The sequence below is a fragment of the Pleurodeles waltl genome, chromosome 9 (genome assembly GCF_031143425.1).
Source record: "Pleurodeles waltl isolate 20211129_DDA chromosome 9, aPleWal1.hap1.20221129, whole genome shotgun sequence".
NCBI lineage: Eukaryota > Metazoa > Chordata > Amphibia > Caudata > Salamandridae > Pleurodeles > Pleurodeles waltl.
In genome coordinates, this window is record NC_090448.1 from 241,504,692 (window position 1) to 241,529,754 (window position 25,063).

The 25,063-nt window shown below is 45.4% G+C and overlaps 1 long non-coding RNA gene across 1 annotated transcript in view; it reads left to right on the top strand.

The window, feature by feature from the left end:
* Positions 1-2,444: 2,444 nt before the first annotated feature.
* LOC138258603 (uncharacterized) overlaps positions 2,445-25,063 on the top strand; it is a 316,136-nt gene continuing 293,517 nt past the window's right edge. The window contains exons 1-3 of the long non-coding RNA XR_011198446.1: positions 2,445-2,493; positions 17,544-17,642; positions 17,892-17,923. This is a non-coding gene — a long non-coding RNA (uncharacterized lncRNA). The remainder of the gene's footprint in view (positions 2,494-17,543; positions 17,643-17,891; positions 17,924-25,063) is intronic.

Below are 25,063 nucleotides of genomic sequence, written 5' to 3' on the forward strand. Positions count from 1 at the left end.
ATAATAACAGTGTGTCATGTGCAAATAGAAGAGCTGGGATTTTCTGTCCACCCAATTTAGGGGAATTGTTATTGCAGCTATGTATATAATCAATACCCCATTTATGGATGGAGCGAACAGTGTAAGGGCACAAGCACAACCCTGGTGTACCCCCTACTCTATAGGGATTCTGTTTGTCAGCTCACCCCTCATGCCCTTTCTCACTTGTGCATAGTTGCTACTCTACAAGAGCATAATTAGTACCAACAAGGATTTAGGCATTCCCATGTCCCTCAGCATAGGCCACAACTTAGCGCGGAGCATCAGATCAAATGCTGCCCTGATATCCATGAAAATTACATACAGGTGTTCTCGCTTATCATTAATAATCTTCCAGACCAGAAAAGTAAAACACAATATCTGATCTTGTGTGCTTGTATTGGTCCTAAAGCCAGCCTGTAAGCAGGACAAGACCTGTGACATCCTATTTCCAATTTGCCTAAGAAAAATCTTATGAATGTTGCAATCAAGTTAATCAGCCTAGAATTGGCTGGGTTGTCCCTACTCTCGTTTTTCAAAGTGGGAATCATTTCTGCCGCCCTCCTTGGAGATGGGACATAAGCTCCAGCTGTGATTGCAAATGTTTATATAAGGCCCCCAAATGGCTTGCTATAAGTGGTTAAGATCTGCAGATATCATATCTGAGCCTACAGCATTTCTCACCGTCATCAACTCAATAGCTGCCATAGTGTCATTCAGTGTGAAGTGGGCAGAATATATTCATATTTTCTGACATATAAGGTGGTAGTGAGTCCAACCTTCTAGAGATCCAGGATGTGCATCTTGGGCCTTATAAACTTCCTTAAAATATTGTGACCAAACCTCAGGTTGTATGTGAAATTCTTCTTCCCTATGATCCACTCAGTGACCATGGGGGAAACAAACTGCCAGAAGTACCTGCTTTCTTTATTTTTCAATGTAGTGACCAAGGGCCAGATTTAGCAAAGGGTTTGCGCCTCGCAAACGGTGAAAAACGCAGTTTGCGAGGTGCAAAAGCCTCTCTGCTATGCAGAAATGCATTTTGCGAGTCGGATCCGACTCGCAAAATGCATTTCCGACTCGCAAATAGGAAGGGGTGATCCCTTCCTATTTGCGACTCGCAATGCTATTCAATTTCATTTGCGACCGCAAAAGCGGTCGCAAATGATATCGCAGTTATGTAACCCGGTCGCAAACGGGAAGGGGTCCCGATGGGACCCCTTCCCCTTTGTGAATGGAAACAAAAATAATTTTTCAGAGCAGGTAGTGGTCCTATGGACCACTGCCTGCTCTGAAAAATACCGAAACAAAAGATTTCCTTTTTTTTTCTAAGTGCAGCACATTTCAAGGGTACTGGTGCACCCTGCGTGTGACAGCATTGTCGTTGGCTCAATTATGAGCCTGGGACAATGCTGTCACCCCTTTCTCACTAGGCTGACGGGTGGGAACCTTGGGCTTTTATCCTCCTGATATCACAGGCTAGCGCATAGAAATGGGCAAAAGTGACTATACCAGGTTTCCTACCTTCCCTCCCTATGCCAATCTACACTTACCCACTGTAGCCAAAGGTATACGAATATGACTGAACTAATTTAAACAAAAACTTACAATACTTGAGTGTCTGATGCCAGCCGCAGTTACTGCCCAGGAACTGAATAGATTCAAGGGACAAATCACGTGTTCAGTCCTGCCATCCACTACTTTAGTTCCGCCGAAAGCAGTAACAAAGTAACTATTAGGAAAAAGACCAGGATATTCTCCATTACACTAAAGTCAGCAATTGAAAAGAAATGTCAAGAAAAGCCACAAGCCCCACCCGAAAATGTTAAACCCCATCAAAATATACATTAAGTAAAGACGTCTGACAAACAAGCAGACATTTGTTTGAGCTAACTGAATTGGTGAAAGGTTTGTTTAAATAAACTGCAAGCAGATGGAGGATGAGGTAGGCAATATTCAGAAACATAAACATACTAACATGCTGAAAAGAGCAAAAGGACGAATCAGACAATGTGAGCAAGGCTTATTTTTTTCTAAGCGTCAAGTAATGATCTTTGTATGTGTGTATTACAATGCCATGATTTTTTTCTCCCTATTGCACAATACGGTACAACTAATTTATTTCTCCATTACGTTTCATAGTATTTAGCCTACGCCTATACAATTGTACTGTTATTTACCCTTAAATGTTTGTGAATCATAGTCTTATTTTGATGCAATTTTTAGGGTCGAGCCTGCGTCGCATGCGCTTGCGCACGTGTTTCGCTTGCGAGACGCTTTAGTAGATAGAAAATGGCTCGGAGCCCCATCCATGTCACGTCAGTGTCTTTCATTGGTTCGTGGGCTTGCTTTTCAAAATCTGCTTGCTTTCATTAGAGGAAGGCACGCATAGGTCATGCCTTTTCCGGTGGTTAGCCCTCCTCGAGCACAGCGACCAAGTACTGAAAGCATGCGAGGCTCGCTGTTTCCTGTCAGGTTTGTGGACTTCTTTTTATCTTTTTTTCACAGCGCAATCTCGCTTGGCAGAAGTCCATCGCTTTGCATGACATCGACCCTGTTATGCACTTTGCCGATAGGTTTCACTACGAGTGAACTGTAGCAGCGCGATGGCGCTCTTTTTTCAAATTTTTCAGTACTGCAGCGATTAATTATAACAGAAAAGGATTAGTGTTGACTGCCATGAACGGCAGTTGACTAGTGCTCAGATTCTGCTCACAGTTTTATGAGCAAAGGTTGGAGTCGCCATAACTACCATAATATAGATTTCCTGCTGTTCCCTATGAAAACATGCTATTTTGTTGCGTGGTGCGTTTTCTGGGGCAAATACCCTGATGCAGCAATGCAGTTACCACATTTGGAAGAAATAGCACCCGCTCCCCGCTTAAAAAACTCTATCTAAAGGTTGTACAACGTGCACATGAGAGTGGACTTTGTGTCAGAAGAAGAAGAAATAGTATCCAATTGGCATTGTGAGGAAGTAGCACAAACCAGTGCGACTGATGGCTAAATTCATGTATAAAATTACCCCACTGCTAAAACACATAAAGAAACCATAATTCAACTGCAGCAACAATATGTTGTAAAAAACGAACGTGCTTTCCTAGTTACTGGTTATTTTTAAACATCAATAAATCAAATCTTTGTTTTACAGTGTGTGCTGTTTCTTGCAATTCTAAGTGAAGTACTGAGACAGCTGTGCTTGATGGTCTGTTTTACTTTGTGCCTATTGTAAGATGCTGGAATGCAGACGTAAAACGAACAGCGGTGTTTGATGTGCAGGTTTTCGTCTATGAGATATGATTTATCCTAATTTAGTGTGATGTGTTATTCGATGCTGAGTGAAGTGCGCGTGCGCAGCAAGCTGGTGGGCCCTGTTGGCCAAAGCCGTTGGAATTAATCTGCCTGTGAAAGCTCCGAGGTGGCCTATCGAGGTGGAGGAATGTGTTTGGCCGTCAAAACGCTGCTGCGCTTCCTTTTATTTAACGCTTCTGCTTTTTAATTTAGTTGAGTGTTAGATATCTGTCCTCGTAGATATACCTTAATGGCGCATGCACCCTTCATAGATCATACAAGTGGTTGGTATTTGAGCCTGGTTTGAGCTTCTGCACAAGGCCAAGTTATGCACACGCATTAGCAAATCCAATACGTCCATTTGTTTTGGGGGGGGCTGTAGGCTTTACCAACGCCTTTTGGTGATAAGCAAAATGCTGTGTAGCATCGCCAAAATTAAATATAAGCCAGAAAAAAGGTGCAATGACTTGGCCACAATGTCCACATCATTTTGTAGGTGTGCACATACATCATTACAAATTCATGCCTATAAATTAAGCTGATGGCATTTTTAGGTCGAGCGCGCAAGCATTTTGACCTGTTGTAAGTATTGTTGGCTTTTAACCACACCCATTGTACGCCGATCATTGTCACTGAGTCCTGGGCTTGCCTTAAAAAATCCTTTGATATCATTGGTAAATGCTTTACGTTTGTCCCTCCTTAGGGTGGTTTTGTTACCGCCTTGCAGACACCCCGTTGCGTTGATAAGTGCACGATTGCCAATACGTTTGACTGCTAGCAAACTTTTTCTTTTTGTGTCTCTCCCTCGCGCTTATGCTCATGGCGGCCACGACGCTTTGAATCAACTCACTTATGTCAATATTTACTTTCCATTTTCAATTTAAGTAACAAGAAAAGTCTAGTTAGGAAATTACAATGCTAATAGCTCTACCTCGAGCAAACCCGAGACCCATTGCATTGCAAATGCTTGTTTTAGTTTGCTGTTGTATTGCTGTATTTATTCACATACGGCCAAGATAAAAATAATAATATGAATAATTATGCTTGTTGCTGTCAAAAAGCACTGACTGCCGCAAAAAGGAATAGAACACCATACAAAGCCTTTCACAATGTATTACACTGCTCAGCCTACTGAGTCCTGACTGGTAAGCTACACATCCTAACACTTTACACTGGAAAACAAGCACTGGCAAACATAATAGGTCTCACCTTAACAAGCTGGTGCAGTGTTTATTTATTCATTTATCGATTTAATTATGCATTTGTTATTGCAAGCATATGCTACAAAAATAAAAAAGGAAAAAGTATGCCTCTGCCTAAATTTGGCAGCCAGATGCTTGCAAAAAAGTTGTAAATTAAAAAAAGACGATTTTGTGTAATTCTAAAGGAGCAGTGTTTACTAGCTGGCAAGTATACTTAGAAAAGGTATAAAACACGTTATAGTTGTTAAGCACATGACAGGATAATATGATTTGTATTGGCACAGGTAAAAATACTACCGGCTTTGAATTACTGTAACCGGAAGAGATATGTTAAACACACGTTGATTACGAAAAAGGATTAAAAAAGAAAGAAAAAAGCATTTGAAGACTAAAGTATTGGCTAACCAAATCCTGGCACTGAAGAGTACTTCTTTTTAGGTGAATTAGCCCCTGTGATTAGAGAAACTGCCATCACACACAGTGGAAGAGACCCAACAAATCAAGTGGCCTGTCCCCTTACCTGTCCCCTGTATGCTCTGGGGAATGGAAGCAACATCTGAAACTGAGGTGGGGAGGCTAGAGTTTCTCTCTTTACCATAATTTATTGCAGTTATATTCCAAACTTTGATGCAGACTTCAGCAGCCGCCTGTACCCTTTTAAAGTGGTGGGGCGAGTAAAGTGCCCCACCACTTTGCAAAAAAAAAAAAAAGAAAAACACCCCATCCCTCCAAATCCCTAAAGTAAACCACCCCTCCCACCAAAAGCCCAAATAACACTAACTAAAGCACAAACACTACACTTACATGCACTACACATTTAGCTACATTACAGACATTCATTACACACATGCATCACACATTTAAAAAAAAGGCACCTACCCACGGGCTGCTCGTCCTTCTCTGCTTATGCTCTCCTATAGAGGAAGAGCTCCCCTAACCAACCAAGATGCTGCTCTCGTGCTGTTAACCAGCATGAAAGAAGCGCCTAGGTTGGATGGAGCATCCTGGCTGGATGCTCCTTCAGGCCTTGGAGGCCTGTGCCTGGTCTCCACCCAGCTGTCTTAAGACAGCTAGGTGGAAAGCTTCAAAGTGTGCATGTCACTTTGGCCGGTGCAAATCAACTGGAAAAAGTGACATGCGCACTTTGTAGCATCCAGTCCACGCACTGCTCCAGCTCTCTGCTGCCTGAAGTAGAGGCAGTCCTCTGCTAATTCTTCTTCTGGCAGCAGAGGGAACTCCCAGCATGTCTCTGGGCTAGTGTGTGGGTAGGAAGAAGTAAAATGGCAATTAAATCTTTTCATTGCCATTCTATTTCTTCCTACTCGGCTCGCAGTGGGTCGGGTGGCAACGCTCCCCCGCCCTCGGGTCCCCTCTCTCACACCTACCATTTTGCACCACTTCAAGGTCTCTGGCATTTCACTCCTGTTTTTTTCCATATCAACACAACAGCATGAAGAACCCGGGGGGCCTGGGAGGAGGCCATACATATATTTTCCAGTAATAGGCTGTAACAGTTATGCTGCTAGCTGTCAGCGTTCTACCTCTTCTTGTCTCTCCAGGTCACGCCCATCATTTTAGATTTTGGTGTGGTGCATCAAGATTCCCCTTTCATACCTACTGAATGTCAGAGGCCTACATAATTCAGAGTTACTCAATTTTTCACCTCACAAATATGCTCACCCTTTATTTTGTAAGGTGTATGGAACTGTGGCGTCTTTTAAAGATAAGCTTCAGTTATTCTAATGGACTGACTTTAACTACTATACTAGTATTTATTAAATTATTTCCCTTTCCCACAAGTTACATGTCATACCCCCTCCTAGAGATTGAGGATCAGGCATTAAATCCCTCTTTTCTATTCCATTACTTTTTGGCCAGAACAAAAAAGAAAAATAACACTACAAAGAACTGAGGAGAGATTATCTTGTTTAGATAAAAGCGTCACAGAAGTTGAACGGAGGGTGAGTGACTCTGAGGAGTAACTCTTTGTTACTTGTGCCATAATTCACTATTTAGTTAAGTATTAACTAGAACCTCACATCCAGTCTATAATTTCAGCTTTTTTTAGTTTCTTACAGTTCTACTTCAACCTGCTTGTGTACAGTTGAACAGGATGTGTGGATAGCAAGATGCAATAGATTGCAGTGAGGTGTCTTTCATGCAGCTATATTTTCATATTTCACAGGCACTAAACGCTTGAGACAAATGGCTGATAATCATGCGGAGCGTTGTCTATTTCCTATGGGCTGACACAGTGCACATTGTATGAGATGGAATTATTCTGCAGTGCTACAGCTCAATTGTATGTCACTGCTGGATGTGATTATAAAAGTCCTAGAAACTGTTTCATCTTCTCCAGGTTATACTGGACAGGTGAATGTGTACTGTAGAAAATCTATGCTGCTCTTTAATAAGCATAGATATTCGTATTGGTGGCTGTGAGATGGGACCATGGTCATGCTCAAGAGTATAGCTGTAATGCAATTACATCGCCCACGGCGCCTGTTTCAATAAGGTCCTTTAATTGCAGGTTGCAGTTCTGAAATAATGCCTTTACTGTATATTTGATGTAGTTGTTGGGATTCTCTTATTATTTTGCAAGTTTTTCATCAAGAAGGTAATGTATACTTTTCATCATCCTTGGAGGCTTCCTTGACCTATTTGGTACTTTCTCCTACTTTAGGCTTTCTGGAGTGCTGCACACTGTGACCTACCAAACTTACTGTAACGATTATTTCCACATGTGTAGGATATATGCCTTCATGCCAGGTAACCATTCTCATTGGAAAGTTGACCACCAGAGTACACATATCTGCCTTTCTCTTTTCCACCCAATTTAGCCATTTGAAATTGTTCTTGGTCCCACCGGTGGCAATTCTGTGAGTCTTATTTATTAGCTCTTTTTTCATGGTGACAGGCGTCAATGCAGTCCTGGTTACTGATAGTCACGAAGCATGCTGTACTTTCAGAATGCATGTAGGTGTCATTCTAGGCTCACCTAATAACACTTGATGAAATTGGGAGCTCTAGATGTTTGTAGAATCTGTGCCTAAACTTCCTCTTAATACATTTTGGCCTCAACATTTCACTCACTTCCCAATCATGCTTGAAATATGAATAGGGATCCACCATGTTTGGACTCATTTCAGGTAGAATGGATTGTGCATGTTGGGTTTGTTGATAGGAATCAAAGCCAGATTGAGCACCATTGCTGCATATATATACATGGCACCAGCAATATCCTCTATGATAGGGCCTACCATCTATTGGCACAAACTGGTGACCACCATACTCATTACCAGTTGTTACATTGACCAAGTAACCGGGCACCTGATCTTGGCACACTAATGCGGGCGGCAGCACACAGTGACAGGAAAATACATGAAAACTGACAGGCACACACTCCTTATCTGAACTGCTCCGTCCTGATCTTTTATTCATTTTCTTGGCACCAAGCTGGGTGCCACTGGTATGAACAACATAAAAGCCAGCCAAAGTGCTCCTATGGAAAGACCCTGATACCTTTCACACAATGGTTACCAAGACATTGAAAGCTTCCTGGGGAGTTCGGCAAAGGTATTTTGTGCCAACAACCCGCCCCAGCCTTCTCCCGCGCCCCTTTAGCTGAGGAGAGGGAGATATTTGATGCCTCTAGTGTCAAAGTGGCGCCTTACTGCTGAAATTGCTAAAACGGCTCCATACCCGGCTGTAGAACGGCTCCTCAAGAAGATAATTCATTACGTTTAGCTCAATATGTAACTTATGTGTACACAATAATTCATATTTATGAGCGCAACTCATAAAAGTGATGACTAATCCTAATGCTGCGTGGATGTTTGATTTACTGGCCTTAAAGATATACTTTCTTAAAAGCTTTCAGAATGACGAAAGTCTCCTTACCAGCCTGTTCCTGTAACCATTTGTTGAATTTGTCTGATGGTTGAATTTGTTTTCATTTACTCTCGTGATTATATTTCTACAATTCTTTTTTGAAATACTGGCCTGCGATTTATTGGAGTTTCCCATTTTTAGAAAATTATAAGAATACAAAAGAATAAAAGGCATACATGTAATTTTACTCGTGTGGCTTTAAAAGCGTGCCAGCATCTGTGTTTGAGCTCAAGAGGATAGTGTTAAACTAACATTGCATTTGTTGTACAACTTTATGCAAACAGGACTTTCTGTGGGCCACCAGACCAGTTGGAGCTGTTTCTCTGAATGCCAGTAATCCTCTTTCATATAAGCAATAACGCGGCAAGGAAATACAGGACGAGAAGTGTACACATTGTTTAGATGCATGACTTATGGTGCAACGGAAATATATCGCGATAGCAACCAAAGGATTCCGGAAATCTGCGCAAAGGTTAATATTACCGTCTTTGTTGAGCATATCTGCTCGTGTAGTCCTTCAACCCATGAACCCTGTGTGTTCAAATCGAGAATCGCACGGGAAGTGACCTGGCATTTGAGATGCTGAGACTGGTGAAGATATGTATTTTGCCAAAGGCAAATCTTAAGGCCACAAAATGCTGTTTATAACACCTAAGCACTAAGGGCCTGATTTATGAAAAGTTATCGCCACCTTTACGTCATTATTTGACGCAAAAACGGCACAAACTTACAAAATATAAGGCGCTAACTTTTCATAAATTGGGCCCTAAATTACAAAGTGAAATAGACCTGAGCTTGAAATATGCCCAGTCACCACTCCTCCTCTGGGCTGCTCAGAGGACAACAAGAAGCTCATCTGGTAAAAATGATGGGCGTGATATGTGATTTACACCAGGCATCAATTAGAGACTACAATTTTAGAAAGAGTTCTTGCGAAATAATGGGTTAGATTTTCACCCGATCAATTAGCAAAATCCAATACGAGAAAGAAGTCTTGAGAAATGATGGGTGTGATTTGTGATTTTCACCCGCTATCGATTAGTGACTACAATTTAAGCGAGAGGGCTTGATTTACTGTTTGGTGGTTAGTACTCTGCCTGCCTGCATCCTGATGGACTACCCACATTTAGAGACTGCTGCCGGACTTGCGTTCATCTCTATACATTGAAAGAAACTGCTGTAACAGCTTTTCTTTTCAATGTACAAAACGTTTGGTGGACGGCCAAACTTTTTACTCTTTTTACTTTTCAGAAACAAACACCCAAAGCGGGAGTGTCAGGCTTGTATACTTATGCGACAGTAAAAAGGTATCTGTCTCTACCGTATCGTGATGCGCAGCCACAATTTGTACATGATGGCTCCCTAAATATTGGAGGGAGGAGATTAGGAAGGGGATTCCGGGGAAAAGATCTTGTAAACAACGAGTCTTGGTTATTCACCCTGTTTCAATTCTAGTTAATGCATGTAAGATCTTTCAGTATTAGAAGTGTAATTCACCTACCTGTCTCTTGTAGACTCAGGAGATTCAAAGAGGATCTACTGAGCTGTTGGGGAATCCCAGGCGGTGATGAAAAGACTGCACTTTAGAATACAGGTAGGGAAGAATAGTAGAGCTGAGACCCTGTAAGACTATATCAAAGTCAACTTTATACACGTATAATACATAGAGTAATAAACTTGTTAAAAGTACTTTAGAGTCATAGCATACCGGCAGACTGAACTTGGGGCATGACAAAAGGGTTTTGGATGCACATTAATGTTCCAGAATGTCCTTTCAAAGTCTTATCCTTTACACAACTTGGAATTAAGTGTCACTTATTAATTGTTGTCTTTGAAGCGCCCAAAACAGTAATGGTAAATACGCTGTAGCTAAAAAAAATGACTCCTTTTTAAATAAGTTCGGGTAGAAGTGGATATGATGAGATATGGTGCTGTGTGCCACCCCAGCCGGAGAGGGCCTCCTGAAGAAGAAGGCTACCACTGTAAGAATTCCTCACTTTTGATCCTCAGAATGCCTTCCAAACAGCTTCTGGTGAGTTGCACAGCAGTCTCCCAACATGCAGCCATCATGAGGAGATAGGGCCTCATTATGAGCCTGGCATTCCAAGCACCACCAGCCTCGCAGTGATGATCGGACTGCCGCCACTGTGGTGGTCTGGCTGCCACAGTACAACCCTGGTGGGTGGATCCACCAAGGCACCGCCATCTCCACTTTGAACGTGATTTTCGATGGTCTGATGCTGGTCTGAGTTGTACTCGTTTCAACGGCACCTGGCTGATTACAACTAAGCTTTCTGCCAGCCTTCTCATGGTGTGGTCCCTGCCATGGGAAGGCAGGCGGAAAGCCAGTGCCGGGAGCCACAGTGCAGCCCCTGCACTGGTCATGCTATGACCTGGGCAGTGCAGGAGCCCCCCTGCCCAGCACCGTTGGAATGTGTACTGTCTGCTGTGTCACTTAAGAGAGCTGAGTCCAATATCGTAGCACTGTTCCCACCGAGCAGCCCAGCCGGAACCACGTACTATAATGTTCCTGCCAGTCAGCCCCGGGTGACCATTGTAATACTCTTGAGCAGAATGCCACTGCCAAACTCATAAGGCCCATAGTCTTACTGAACCGTGGTTAGTCTTGGGTGAAGTGTGTTTTTATAGTTCGGCCCCACCCATGGTGACCACCAACCAGGAAGTCTTGCGTCTTTTCGCAAGAGTTTGGCTCAATACAAATAAGGATGCAGTAGAGTTTACGTACAGTATATTGCCAGGCAATGCTTAGCACTACTAAGTGCGAAGATACAATGTTTGAGAACACGTTTTGTTGGGCATGCCCTAGTTTGCAGTAACCTGAACCTTTCTACAGTGCTGTAATGGGAGTAAATAAGTCAAGCTTATGGACCTGTCTTTGTAATTTAAGAATTCCTGTTCTTGGGGAGCTGACTAGGGTCCTGACAGTGAGCTTGTTAGGAGTTTATTTCTGGAAAGCTAAAAAACTAATGTCCGCTACACCCTAGGAGTTTTTTCACAGGAGGTGATGGGGAAATCATTATTTTTTACTGTCCCCCACTGGCAAGTTTTTCATCAGGAAAAAGCCCGACATTATACCGTCCATCCTAAATAGGGTGGGTGGTATAAAGCATAAGGGTCTGCCAATTTAAAAATGAGGAAGGTGGACCAAGCATTTGGCACACGTGGTACTCTGTCACATTTGCAATGGAATATCCTGTTTGCCAAAACTCTAACTCTGGCACATTGTATTTGTTTTCATCTTACACCCATTTCTTGTAGCAAACCAGAACTTTGGTACAAATTAAACGTTCATCCTATTATTTCACAATTGGGTAGCTTTAGCCAATTCACAGGTACACTGAAAATGTTGCCTCTACTGGTTGAGCTATTTCTTAACATGGAGAGTGAGGTCAAAAAATGTCATACTGTTTGAAGCTGTATGGGATACATGCTAACCGACATGCCAGAAAATACACAGATTAGCACCAAGGTGCACCTACAATGTTGGTGTTGTATCTGTGATGCTGTGGATGGTGGGGGTGCCAGGGCAGGTCATGACTGTTGCTGTGCATGGAGGTGGATGTTGTTTGTGTGCATGCCTGGGGTGTGTTCTGTGGTGCTTATGTTTGTGTACACTTCCCTTGTCTGTTGAGGTGGAAGCATGCAAGTCTGTTTGTGTGTTTTGGCTGGGGCAGGAAAGGAGGGATTTGGACTGGGAAGAGGAAAGTGGAGGGGGAACGCTAGACAAGGGGTGACTGGCTGCCATCAGTGTGGAGGCCAGAGCCTGAATAAATCTCTGTAAGCTAGCTAGGGCACCATGAATGCCCTCCAGGAACGCATTGCTCTGTTGGATTTGAGTTGCCGGTCCCTGGATGGCATTCACAATGGTCGACTGACCCTCAGAGATTGACCTCAGGAAGTCATTAGCCTCCTCTCTGAGGGCAGCAGGGCTAATAGGGGCTGGGGCAGAGGTGCCTGCGGCAAAGGAGATGCCCACCCTCTTGGGTGGGTGGGCATGGCCAACAGGGTAGGGAGCAACAGGGAGGTTGGTGATAGAATGGGGGGTGGGAGACAGAGATGGTACTTGGGTGGACCCAGATTGGTTCCCCACCACTAGGGAGCGGCAACTGGAAGAGGATTCGGAAGAAGATGCAGTAGATCCAGTCTCCCCTATGGCACTCCCCTCACTCTCTGGGCCACTGGGTCCCTCTGTGTCTATGGTGTAGTGACTGGAGGTCCTGTGGCCAGAAGTTTCCCCACTTAGCTGTGCCCTGTCTTTTTCACCTGCCAGTGCTGATGCTGAAACTAAAAAAGTGAAGTAGAGTCATCACATTCTCAGGATACCACTTTTATCATACATTACACATAAGTCCTATAACATCCTATTCACTAACACCCCCAGGAAGTGTCAGTAAAGTGCCAACATCATGTCACAACAAAATACAATGTATGTCACTGACAATCAACATTGTAACACACCAGCAAATCTAGCTGACAGACACCTAGAATACCATGATTTAAGTTGATCAATCACACTGACCATACCATGACAGGGTGACAATGCCACTTGATACAGGTTACCTATCCAGAACAACATAGTTAAGCATCAATAAAGCAATATTTCATAAATGTGAAATAGCTTACCACAAATCTAAAACACATACTTAACACACAAATACTTTACCCTGATATCATGTACCAGGCAATGACACATGTTAAAGAAAGGTAAGCAAGCCTTGTGCGAACAAGCCATACTTTCTTCATTTCACATAGTTACTACCATACACTATGGGCACATGCCAATATGTAACACCTCAAATTGTCACACATGGCAAATTTTAGTCAAGGAGTTAGAACACATGTCACACACATGCACCACTTGTGACTTACCAAGGAGTGACAATGCAATGTGGACCAAGGCATATAGGAAAATGGTCTCCATAAAACAAACAATATCAGTCATTTAAGGACCAAGTAAGCTCAGACCAATGACCCACAAACAATAACAAGTTGTCAATAAAATGTATGTATCAAATGGACTACTGTACAGTGCAGGAAGGTCAGAACTAGACCTAGCTAACTATTCAATTAGTCCATCAATAGGCCACTGACTGAGTAACAACATCACTACCCACACATAAGCCATGGCATGCCTGACATCTGTCTGTGGAGGATTCCTAGAGCCAAAGCATATGTGATGCTAACATAACTGGTACACCATCCAAGATGCAAGTCAACAGTGTATGAACTACCACAACTGCACCAAATAGATGTGATGGCACATATGAGGTTACAAAACAGGGAGGTCTCATAGCAACAGCAGGTACGCATAACAAATACCAATGGTGAGTCATTACTGAACCTTTCCATTGACACATGATGTCAACAAATTACTGCCTGGGCCGTAGCTGTGAATAGGCTACCATTGCCTATGTATTGTACCTACTACAGTATGCCTATGGACAAAGGTGTGTGGCCGGTTTCTACTACCACAACATCAGCATGGTAGTTACGTTCCTACCTCTGATACCAATATATGTGTGCCTATAAAAATGTTTCAACACCTCAATGGTATCCAACACGCATATTGTCCACTCTGATAAGACATAGACATCACAAATGTCTATCTATATTCCTCACTTACCATAGCGGATTACCTTACAACAGGTGTGAAGATATTAACCTTGTACGTCATGTGACATGTCAGATGGACATCACAGCCCCACATGATTCTGTCACTTATTAGAAACCATTAAAACACTAGAGATGACTTGATTATGTCTGACCCTATGTAGTACATAGACATGAATCTTGAGACATTGCAGAGGATGGAGAGCAATGACTTTGAGAGGATTGACCTGTTGGTGAGAATTGTCAACAAACAGGATAGAAAAAGCAGCATATTAGTGCACATATGAAACAGCCATATGTGCACCATCATGTACCTTGTACTGATGGGACAACATAGTTGCGTAACATGTTTCAAAATATACTTGTATGTGCCCACCTGAGTGCTATAGATAGCTATTGTACATCAATGTGTTCCCAGGAGATCTGTGATACTTTGCACTTACCATATTGTCAGAGCTAACAAACAGTTCCATCACTCATTCACCTATTAAAGGGTCAAACATATGTTAGGTCTGTACTTACCCCCTTGTGACTGCTGTGCTGCCTTCAAACGCTCATCCAACTCAGGGTAGGCCACTGCCAAAATGTGGGCCATTAGAGGGGCGCATGGTTCGACGGGCACCCCGCCCTAATTGGGAGGACAGCCCCAGCTGGTCCTCTGCGGTCTTCCGGGCCCAGCGTCTCAGGACCTCCCACCTCTTTCAACAGTGGGTGCTCTGCCGGCGGTGGACCCCCAGAGTCCGCACTTGTTGGTGATGGCACACCAAATCCTATTTCTTCTGATGGGCGTTGACTGCATGGATGACAAAGACAAGAAAGAATGTCATGTCCACATGTACCACACTAAAACAAGCAGAGTTATTTACAAGTCAGTTCAGCAAGCCAAACACAGACTGTCTTGAACATCCACTCCAGTGATAGATGAGCATATACAGTGAAGGCAAATGTGAGCTGGAAACGTGCAGACAACATGCATCTCCAGCACCAGCTGTCATGTTTTCACATATGACCAGACACCCAACACATATGAAGATGAGTTTTTTTGGGCAAGGTCTGGCATAACACCTCCACTAACCATGTGCGACAGTCACAAGGTGGCTCAGGCACACACATGACACACTCTCCACAATGTCTCAGGACTCTAACTCTGTCACCAAATATTAGCACATGCCAGGTAGTCACCCATTCTAGCACAACTTTAGCACTCAAAAGACTTTAAGGACAGAATCGGAAAATGTGCCCATTGGCCTTTGCTTCCCATGTCAAGGAATAGTCAAGCTAATGAGACATATGTGCACATGGTGCACTTACCTGCTCCTCTGGTGCACCATAGAGCTGTTCATACAGGGGTAGGATTTCACCACCAGCTTCTCCAACTCCTCGGGTGAGAAAGCAGTGGCCCTATCACCTGTAGGGCATGGCATGATTGCTCCCTGAGACAGTACACAGCAGCTCAGGTCATGGAGGTCTTGCTGGCAGCAGTGAGAGATGAAGTATGAGATAGTGGTCACGTCCACCACGTAAGAGACGGTCAACGCGTGTTCCAATGGCAAAGTCCACAGCGGTTGTATCCACCTACTGCCATGAAAACGTCCGGCGGTGGTCGCAAGTAATCTCCTAATGTCCAGTACAGTGGGTCAGGCAGTCGCCATTTTAAGGCCCTTATATGGTTGAAAAAGTTAATTTCAAGTTGCGTCACAAGGCTGGTAGCTTATCTACTGCATAGTCCTGAGTGCTGGCATTAACTAACCATGTATGAATGTCCAGATTGAAGTGGCATGTTGTCATGCTGATAAGATAAAAGTAAGGTATCTTTAAAAGCACAGTCAGCACCCTTTTGGCAATTGGCTAGATCGTTTTTTTAGCTTTTAAATGCAATCCATAGTTGGATGTCCATATAAAAGAGACTCGCTTAATCATGTGTTTACATTTCCATGAGGGAAGGGGATGAGATTCCACTAATTTGACATCATTAACATTGGTCTGTGCTGTGTATCATGTTCCTACTGTATCATATGCCATATCACATTATGATATAAGACATATGTTTTGAAACTTACAAGGGACACAATGAATGATGGACATACCTTCTTATTTTCCCTCACATACTTACCCTGGAATGAGAATGGTCAGACAAACTCCAGTGTACCGTCCACTAGCGGACTTGCAGACCATGGAGGATAGACATGTCATTCAGATCTACTGCCTGGATAAGCAGACAGTTATGGTTCTATGCAGTCAGTTGGAGCCAGATCTGATGCCTTCCATTTGTCATCCAAATAGCACACCACCTATTGTACAAGTCATGTGAGTGCTGCGTTTCCTAGCTACAGGGTCCTTTCAGAATACCATGGCCCTAACTGAAGGCATGTCACAGCCTATGTTCAGTCTGGTCTTGAAGGCTGTACTGTCTGAATTGTTAAAACACCTGGACAGCTACATCAGATTTCCACAAGGTGAGGATTTGGCCCATGTGAAGGCATGTTTGTATGGATTAGCACACATACCACATGTAGAGGGAGCCATTGATGGTACCCATGTAGCCTTGGTTCTCCCACATGGCAATGAACAGGTTTATCGGAACAGGAAGAACTTCAACTCCATTAATGTCGGACCTCTACATTTCCCAAGCATGTGCACGGTACCCGAGTGCAGTCCATGATGCCTTTATCATGTGGAACATCGCTGTCCCAGAGCTGATGACACAACAGCACCTAGAGAGGGCTTGGCTGGTTAGTAAGTCACAGATGTCATGTGTGTTAGTATCCTATGTCTGCCGCTAGATGTAAGGATGTCCAAGATTTATGTTTGCACACATGTAACGATTCCTTACAAGAGACTCTGCCTACCCAATCTGTCCCTGCTTGTTGGCACCAGTGAAGTTCCCAATCACGCCAGTGGAAGTCTGCTTCAATGAAGCCAATAGAAGGACACAGCGTGTCATGGAGTCATCTTTTGGACTCCTGAAGGCAAGATTCCGTAGCATTGATAAGTCTGGTGGAGCCCTCCCCTGCGCACCTGCCAAAGTGTGTCAGATCATTGTGGCCTGCTGCATGCTCCACAGCCTCACCTTGAGGTGTCAGATCCCATACATTCCTGATGAGGGGGAGCCAGCAGTTCCAATGGGTTCGAATACAGAAATGGCAAGTGAAGATGACAGTGATGAGGATGAAGGTGGAGACATCTGGGCAGATCTCATCAATCAGTACTTCACCTGACTGTAGGTATGTGTTGTTCTGTAATTTGATTGACTCAGTGGGGTAGTGGTGGGGTAAGGGATGTCTGAGAAGGTTCTTTCCATGCCCTTCACACGTTATTCATTGCTTTGCAATACATAGCCCAGCTTTTAATGCAAAATAGTAAATGGAGCTTAAACTATTGTGATTATCTTTTTTGTTAGTGTTTGTCACAATGTACATTTTGAGTTGCCATTGTATTTGGGACATGTATTTGTAGGTCATGTTTACCCTTACCTGCCTAAAATCCTTGTTTCAAATTTGTATTTTCCAGATCTCTTCATAATGCCATCCTCATGGGGCCATTTATGAATTGTGTCACTGGCAGGTGGATTTTGTTGGTCTGACGTGAAGTGGACATGGTTTGATCCAGGTACTGTCTGACATTAAATTGGTGGTATATGAGTTCCATGCCCAGGCTGTCAGGACAGTGGGATGACAGTGTTCTGTTCCACACAATAAACCTGTTTGGCATGATATGTCGGTCCAATGGTGTCATATGTGTGGTCATCTGTCTATGACAAATGTCTTCCTGAGCAATTCCTTCACTCAACCTTCTTATTGGTGTGATAATGGTACTATCTTACTTGTATGTAGCTGTCACTGTCTTTCCTCATTGCAGGCCACTGCGCATGTGTGTCAAGACTGACATAGGTGAGTTGTATGCCTAGTAAGTGGAAGGTTCCCTGACTGGGCACTGTTGTACTGACCTCTGTCTGCATTATTGGGTATGTTTATTTGGTAGGTGTGGTATGGGTATGTGCTAAGGGTTTAGCTAATGACAAATCACACCAATCTATTTGCCCATTTGGATAGACAAAATCCGACATGTCCCTTACTTCAGTGGTCTGTGGGATGTTAGTTACTATAACCTATGCTGACTCACTAAATTGTGAAAATGTACTTCACTGTGTGATCATTGGCATGTGGTCAGCCTATGTGCTGCACAGTGCTAGAAATGTGGATTGATGATTGTCCATCACTTGTATCATTGTGTATGCATTGAACCTAGATTCAACAGTACATGTGACCTGTCCCATCCCACATTTGCTACATTGTGTGTATCATGTGTAAACAATAGATTTCACAGTTAACTGTTCAAAATTGTTGAAATATGACTCTCAAACATTTATTGTGTTTTTAGTTGTGTTTATTTACAAGTGCACAGGAAAATGTAATGAATGGGATCAACGCAAAAATGTGCAAACAGTTAAGGGTTCAGTCATGGTGGATGTTATCATCAGGGTAGCTGCTACAACAACTGGAGTTTCAAGTCCAGTGTCCTGCTATCCGTGAAAATGGACAGTGGTCGTAGAAAAGTCCACAGGGTGTATTAGTGGCACACAAGGGGAACCAGTCATTAGAGGATCACTTCCTGGCAGTGGTTTTAGTCTTGGCATCTGCACCTCCTGGTTGTTTTGGTGGACGACAAAGTTTGCGGGGGGTTCTTCAGCTACTGAGGCAGGAGTGTCTGAGGCATGCCCTACCCCTGACAGAACCTCCATTCCACTGGCTGCTACAGATGTAGAAGGGGCGTATGTTACATGGCCAGGGGAAGGGGTTTGGTGTTGTGGACAGACCCTGCTCAGAATGGTGTTGATGTCTCTCAGTACCCATGTTAGGGAGACCATGGTGGAATTGAGGGCCTCCCATTGTTGCATTACTTCCTGGTAGTTGTCCCTATGCAGCTGCTTGATCTCCCCCAACATGGCAAATACGTGGCCCATCACTCCTTGGGACTGTTGGTAAGCTTCGAAGACTTGGGAGATGGTGTCCTGGCCATTTGAATCCCTAGCAGCCTCAATCCACTGGCCCACACCATATCTCCCTTCCACCCTACCCCCCGTGCCTGCACCCATGGCACAGTTTGCCCACTGCCACTGGTGGCAGGTCCTTCATTGTCAGGGTATTCTAGAAGTGACTCCGGTACCAGTATTGGGGGGCACATGATGGTAGAAACTGTCCGAAGGACACTGGTTTGGGGGCAAATTGTTACTTGGGATGTAGCTATGGGCCAGAGTCATCCTGATTGTCCACACATCCAGGGGTGTTTTCATCACTGACGGCTTCATCTAGGGGGGAAGTGGCTCTCTCAGGTGTCCTCTCCATGGTCCCAATGGCAAGTAGACCTGTTGAAGAAGTGGAACAGACAGTTACTGATTATAATGCAACATGTGGTTTCAAACTTTGACAGGTAGATATGCTTTGAGCCATGTACATAAAAGCTTTGATTGATCCCCTGATATGACAGTGATACCTGCTTTCAAAATCTGAAGAACAGCTATGTGGGATACAGGCAATTCCTATATCATACATCTTGCTACAGGATGGATCTTGACATTTGGACGTCTGTTCATAGACTCATATCTTGGCAGCTGTGTAGCTTTATATTTTTCCTGGTACCTCCCAGTTAGCAGTAAATCAGTATTGAGTCAACAGACAGCTGCTAAATGTAATGTGGAAAGTGACTTGTTCATCAAATTAGGAGTAACCATTCTACCTGTCCATATGTGTCAGGTTACACCAAATACAGCACACTGCATATCTGTGTGTTCACCCCAGGTAAGTCTATTTCAATAGGTGATGGGAGGTAGAAGGGACCGATTAGCAGAGGACTCAGCTGTTGATGTGTGTTGGTGGTGTTGCACTGGCAGATTGCTGTCATTGCCATTGACTGCACAATTCTGGAGCATTCAGGTGGGTTTAGTCAATTGTTTAGTTGACATACAACACACAATTCATTGTGGTACACATTTCTGGTTTTCTTAATGGTGGAACAGTGCCTACTGGGAGTTGCAGTGCTGTCACTCCCTGTACTGCCCACGCCATACGCAGACACTGTGCCCCCAGGTGAGTTTAGTTGATATGTGGGATGCCAGACAGGGGTATTCGGACAGTTGGGTGCAGGGATGGTGAGTGAGTTCGCTGTTAAGATATCAAAAGGTGCTCAGTCAGCATGCAAGACAAAACTTTTGGGTGACATCATAGGTGTTGTGATATACCTGACTCCACTCCCCCAGGTACTCCTGTCAAGCCCTCAGGATGCAGGATGGCCAAGACCTTCTCTTCCCATGATGTGAATGTTTGGGGAGGAGGTGGGGGACCACTGCCAGTCTTGCTGACCGTCAGTTGGTGCCTGGCGGCAATGAAACTTCCCTTGAGGTTGTTCCACCTCTTCCTGATCTCCTCCCTTGTGCATGAACAGCTGCCTACAAAATTCACCCTGTTGACTACTCTTTGCCACATCTCCATTTTCCTGGTGTGAGAAAACAGGGCTGATTGCAGAGGCCCAATAACTTTTTGCCCCCATTTTCCTCTTTTTGCTGGTGTTTTCCTGACTTTGATGGTGCCCTGGGTACTGCTAACCAGTCCCAGGGCCTGTGCTCTGTGTAAAATGGATATGCAAATTAGGCTAATTATAATTGGCTAAGTTAACCTACCTATAAGTCCCTAGTATATGGTAGGGCATGTAGGTTTAGGGACCACAGCATAGGTGGTGCACACCTAGGTGCACTGCTGAGGTGCCCAGTGTCATTTTAAAAGCAAGCCTGCCTTGCTGGCTGCTTTTAAATTAAAGTTATAGGCAAATTCGACTTTGGAATTAAAGGTACTTCCCAAGTCTTATTTTTACATATACGTCACCCCTAAGGTGTGCCCTATGTGCCCCTAGGGCTGGGTGCCATGTAACTATAAGCAGGGACTTTATAAAAATAGATTTATAAGCCCTGGTGAGGTAAAAACAGCCAAATTCGTTTTTCCCTCATTTAAGTAAATGGCCTTCATAGGCTAGAATGGGCAGACTTTATTTTAAATTTTAAAGTCTCCTTAAATGTTACATACCAAGAATTTGGTACCAAATTGATTGTTGTAATAAATCCCACAACTTCCAGTTGTTGGATTTAATATAACTTGTCCAGGTAAAAAGTTTAGACTTTACCTAAAAAGTTGCCAATTTCAGCTCTGCATTGTTTTTGCTGCTGTGCTCTGATTAGCCAGCCTGCAGCAGCTTCTGCCAGGCTGCCTTGATGAGGTGTGAAGTGGCCAGGCTTCACACAAAGGAATGTGCTTGGGGGAGAGAATCTCCCCTCAGCAGATGGTGAGGCAGGAAGGGGGAGGGCTGCCAAACTGGTCTTCAAAGGCAGAGAAGAACATTTGCAGCACCCAGCAACACCCCCACATCCTGCAACCCCAGACAATTAGGTGCCCCCTTGATTAGTTTAGGAGAGGGCAGGAGAGGGGTGTGTTTATGATTTTTAGCCACACCAGGGGGTGGGCTCAGCCAGATGTAACCTCCAAAAATCAGATTCATCCATGTTGGATTTTTAGAGACTGTTGCCTTCTGGGATGGATTTTTGCCACACTTCCCAGGAAGTGGTCATCACAGGGGGACGACCCTGTCCCTGATTGGAGAACCAGGGCCCCCCTGCTTTTCACCCAGGAGCAAGGATAAAACTGGCAGACCTGCACCCACATCTCAGATCCCCTCCAGAATTCAACAAGAAAGGAACTAAAGAAGAAGAAGGACTGCCCTGCTGGACCCCTGGCCTGCACCTGGACCCTGCACTCAGAAGGACTGCACCAGCTGCACACTTGGGCTTCACCACAAGAAGGACTTTGCCTGGCTTCAACTGGTTCAAGGAGGGACTCCCTGTTTGCTACAGGTGAAAAATTGCTAAACCAGAGTCCCCTGCACCAACTCCTGAAGAAAGCGACCAGCTGACCACTGTCCAGTGGCCAAAAAGGAGTTTGCGCCAGGTGCATTCTGGGAGTTGAAGTCCGCACTTCCCAAGGACCATCACAGAACTTCTGGACCCTTGGGGTGAGCTGTGGACCCCAAAAGAACCTTGAAAGAACATCTGGGTGAAGCCCCAGAAGTTTGGAAAAGATTGGAGAATTTTTGAAAAAAAGCTCCATAAAGTGACCGACCCGACGCGGAAATTCTAGCCGGCTTGCCTCAACCGCGACCCGGCCTGACTTCGTGGTTCGTCCCGGTAAAGAAAAACATCCAAAAAAGAGACTAAGTCCGAACGTAAAAAGTTGACCAGGACCTCCCAGCCATCGTATCCGAGAAGGGCTCCATGGACGTCGGATCAAGATCCAGGTTTACCCCGGTCGAAGGATTTTCATCTCGAAAAAACGACTAAGTCCAAAGGTAAAAATCACCACAGAGGAAACCGACTTCGCGTATCCGGACAAGGGCTCCAGGAGGTCGGATTCAACTGGCAGGTTCGTCCCGGGGAAGAAAAACATCAAAAAAGAGACTAAGTCAGAAGGTAACTTTTTAACCGAGGCCTCCCGCGACTTGTAGCCGAGCAGGGCTCCATCGCGGTCGGCCTGAAAGTTTGACTTTGCCCCGGTCCTGGTGCAACCAGATGACCCGATTGGCGCTTTTTGTTTCTAAGCGCTAGAAAATAATAATACTTTAAAAATTCATATCTCCGGTTCCCCTGAACCGATTTTAATCGTTTTTGTGTAATTTTAAAGATAAAAATATAAGCTATTTTTATAAATTGGTTTTGGATTTTTAAACTGTTTCCTGTGTTTTATTTAATTACTGTTTTGTGATATTTGAATGCTTTACACTTTGGCCCTCATTCTGACCTCGGCGGTAAAAGGCGCCTACCGCCGGTCAGAAATCCTCCATAATCCCGCCGCGGTCGCGGAAACCCGCCACGGTCATTCTGACCCGCAGAAGGCAAACCTCCGAAAATCCGACCGCCACAACAGACCGCCAGACCAGCGGTCGGCGGAAAGGTGGAGGTGACCAAACCTCCACCGCCACGCCAACAGAAATACGCCCATGCCATTACGACCCACGAATCCACGCGGCGGTCATTCAAACGCGGTATTCCATTGGCGGGACACACCGGCGCGGTCAGAATACACACAAACGAACAAAACTCAGCCACATTGGACGATTTGAATCCCACACACCTGATACACATACACACACCACTCCCACACACACAATACAATATAAAACACACACCCACATCACCCACAAACCCCTACGCTTAAAAATTCGTAAAGAAGACAAGAGCGAGACACCAGCATCCAAAACATAACAGCCACAGCCACTCAACACCATCACCCACACACTATCCACACACAAAACAACACACACCACCACACTCAACTCACTTAAATACACATACTCCACCCCACACATCATACACACCACCCCATGGCACCCCAAAGACAACCCCGCTTCACAGACGAAGAACTCAGGGTCATGGTGGAGGAAATCGTTTGGGTAGAGCCCCAGCTGTTCGGCACACAGATACAATACACCAGTATTGCCCGGAGGACGGAGCTATGGCAGAGGATTGTCGACAGGGTGAACGCAGTGGGACAGCACCCCAGAAATCGGGAAGACATCAGGAAGCGATGGAACGACCTACGGGGGAAGGTGCGTTCCATGGTATCCAGGCACAACATCGCCGTGCAGAAGACTGGCGGAGGACCCCCACCTCAACCCCCACAATTCACATCATGGGAGGAGGAAGTCTTGAACATCCTGCATCCTGACGGCCTCGCAGGAGTCGGCGGAGGAATGGATACTGGTAAGTTGAAGCTTCAATACTGCTTCCCCCCCACCTGCATGCCAAATCAGACCCCAACCCTCACCCCCATCCTCGAACCCCACCCTCACCCCCACCCCCATCCTCACCCCCACCCTCACCCCCACCACCATCCTCACCCCCACCACCATCCTCACCCCCACCACCATCCTCACCCCCACCCCCAGCACACCTATTCCCCGCCAATGTCTCACCATCACAACCCACACATCCCAAAACCTAGGCCTGCATGCGTCCACTAAGCATGGACACCCATCACCAAAGCATGCCCAATGCATATACACATCCCCCCCACAAGCCACCCTCACCAAAGCCCCCACACACGAATGCCAGCACTTGGGGACACGAGAACCCACAGATACACCCATATGCCACACATTGAAACTATAACCATACCTCTATACCCCTGCAGGACCCGACCGTCAACACACCGCGGCGGAGGGGCCAGAATTATCCACACCCCCACCCAAGAGGCCGTCAGCGATGACAGCAGCTCTGTCGATCTGGACACCGATGACCAGCCCGGACCATCGGGGACCTCTGGACAGTCGGTTCCCCTCACACAGGCACAGGCCACTACAGACCCTAACCCCTCTGGGAACACCAGCACAGCTCCCACCCAGCGGGCCCATGCCTCTGTCTCCAGGGCGCGTCAATCTGCGGTGTGTCTACCACTACAGGGCACCCAGGATAACCCACCACCCCAACAACAACAGGGACCTGGGGGCAGTGGTAGTGAGCACACCGGCCAGGGGGCAGAGGCCCAGGGAAACAGGGCAACTCGGCGGGCAGCTGTGCGACAGGGGGGGGAGGAGAGGCCCAGGGAACCCACTCTCCACGAGGTCCTCACCACCATCATGGGAGCATACAACCGCTCCCAGGAGACGATGGCGACGGTACTGGCCCGGTTCCAGGAGATCCAGGTGCTGCAGGAGGAACACTATCGGGGGTACAGGGAGGACATCAGAGCCATCAACACCACCCTGGTTACCATGGTAGGGCTGCTGCAGGACCTCGTAAACAGCAGGGCGGACACTGAACAACACCCAAGGGCCCCTGCCACTAGCCTGGACCAAGAACAGCCATCCACCTCCGCCGGCGCTAGTGGACAGGAGGCCCCCGCACAGCAGCAGCCCACCAGACCCCCACCTCCTGCAGGAGAAGAACCACCCCGCAAGAGGGCCCTGAGATCTCGCAAGAAGACAGAGTAGGA